At 30.3% G+C, this 2,541-nt stretch overlaps 1 protein-coding gene across 1 annotated transcript in view; it reads left to right on the forward strand.

The window, feature by feature from the left end:
* The window catches only part of Pdfr (Pigment-dispersing factor receptor), a gene marked incomplete in the record, with an annotated part of 376,134 nt that overhangs the window by 369,419 nt on the left and 4,174 nt on the right, over nucleotides 1-2,541 (forward strand).

The following is a 2,541-nucleotide window of genomic DNA, read 5'->3' on the forward strand; positions in this document are numbered from 1 at the left end:
CTTGAACTAGAATATATAGGACAATTAAACATGTTTTACTCTAGATGAATCAATGTTTAAAACATTGATTATTCTCTTTTTAATTGTTATTTTTTATTTCACATCATGATAGTTTTTATCTATCACAACATTCTTCCCTTTATTTATGTTGTTTTTACTTGTAGTACCTTCTTCATCTGGGCCATCCTTAGAATTAGAAATAAATCAGAACAAGTAATAAAAAAAATTTTTTTTTTAAATATCCTTAAGAATATAAACAATATATAGTATTACAGATTACGCAAAATATATGGTTAGCAGTAGAAACGTGAGCAATTTTGGCGATATAGATATAGGAGGAAATACATTTGAACACCAACAATTTAAAATCAGACACTATAAATAAATCCATAAAGCGTCAAAACTTATCTCTTGGTATGGTAGGTATAGCATTTTAGATCTAGGAAAAGGGAAAAAGTAATATCACTGACTTTTACAGCTATTTATACAAATATTTTTTTAAAAAAATAATTAAACTTGGGAGTACTAATAACTAGTAACTAGGGAGTAGTAATAACTAATTTTAAATTAAAATTATAAAATGTGGCCTTTGTCAACTTTGGTCAGTGTGCCTGGTGTTAAAAGTGTTTTCTTGTTTCATGACTAGTTTCATCAGATTAACCTTGTTTTTTAATTTAAATATCTTTCAGTATTGTTCAGTTTAATTTCTTTAAGATCTGTAAAGTCAAAAGAAATTAAATAACATAAATTCACCATCATTTTGGAGTCTGTAGCAATTGATTTTAGAGAGCTATTATCCGAAACACAAAAGTCAACCAAATTTTGATCTTACTGATAAATCATTCATCTCTGTTTTTGTTCTTACAACTTGGAGCCAGCCTATTTCCTAATCATCAAGTAAATACAAATAAATTCTTGAACCTTTTGGTCCAGTTTCTCCAACTTTAGTACTATCTTATATTAAAATATTTGAACATTAACAGTTCTTAAGGTATGATCTTGTACTCCAGTGTTCTTTTAAATACCTTGTGATATTGCCCAATACTAGGGATATTTTCTTTAAATCTTTAAATTAGTAACAGGTTTTTTTTTTTTACCCCCTGCTTGGTCATTTCTGACTAGTAAGGGGGGAGGGGTTATATACAGGTTACCACCCTATTCTAATCTGGGTTGCATATGTGTGAGGTGAGATGAGGGTATGTTTTCTTTACATGGAAACTTTACAAAATAAACGCCAACTCTCACAGGCAAGATTCAAACTGATGCTGCTGCAGTTGCAAGGTTACAGACATCTTAACTCCCTCAGCTACAGGAAGTTGTCTTCAGTGACAGGAAGTTATGGTAGTTATGTATGGATGATTTTAGGGAGAAAAAATAAACAAGAACATTCTTTATAGTTTAATTATATTTCAATCTATCAGTAGCTAAGTAATTCCATTTTTGAAATACTTATCTTTTCCATATACCTTCTAAATTGTTGTGTCCCTTCACAAATATGGATCGTTTATACTGCCAAATGACGACTGACAATGGGACTGTGAATAGTTATTATTATTGGCGAGACAGGCCAATCGCTCGATGTACTTAAGAAATACATCACACGTATCATGATGTGGTTTTCATAGGGAGGGTTCGTCACTCCCGCGCCTATTTTTTTTTTAGTGCCACCCATTGGCTAACGGGCCTCACAAATGCCCGGGGGGAGGCTGTGAATGAGTATTGTATAAATATATTCTTAAAAGATCCCGGATAGGGCTAGGGACTCGAACTCGCAACCTTTGGGTTGGTAGACAGGCGCGTTACCACGTTGCTACCGTCACCCCCTGTAAATAGTTACAGGATTGGAATTAATTCATTTTGTATCTGTGAAGCATTATCTCAGCTCTTCTAATCCTCCAACTACACTTTAGACTCCCTTGAAATTTACAAGTTTTTAAATGTTCGTCTTAAACAATCTTAATTATAAGTTCAAAAGAAAGTAAGAAACTATAGTTTAATCAATTATAAATTTAAAAGATCTCATAATGAGTAAAACACTTGCTACAAGAATGCCCACTATTCATGTTTGGAATAAATTGCTACATTTTTTTTTTATTCATTTAAAAAATTACATCCAATATGATCCAACCAGATGACAGCATCTATCGGTCGGTGCCAAAATAACAGATAAAATGATTGACATAAGTAAAATGTAAGTATTTTATAGTTTAGACTATCAGGGCATTGTGTAGGCTATACAATTTTTAAGGTAGATAAGTGCAATATGAATTGATCTAAAATGATACAATTAATATTTTAATTAACAACTACTAAAATGAAAATAAAGTAGTTAATAAAAATAAGATAATTATTTTAAAAAATCAATAAAATAAAAAATAATAATAATAAAAATAACTGAAAGGATTTTGAAGTGAATAATAAAGCTGCAAATTTACAATTAGTGAATTAATATAATAATGAGGATAAAACAAGATTATACAGAATATTATGAGAACAAGGATCCAATAATATCTATTACTAAGCACACACATACATTGCTAA

This window comes from Halyomorpha halys, unplaced genomic scaffold (assembly GCF_000696795.3).
Source record: "Halyomorpha halys isolate HHAL.00 unplaced genomic scaffold, Hhal_1.1 Scaffold30.1, whole genome shotgun sequence".
NCBI lineage: Eukaryota > Metazoa > Arthropoda > Insecta > Hemiptera > Pentatomidae > Halyomorpha > Halyomorpha halys.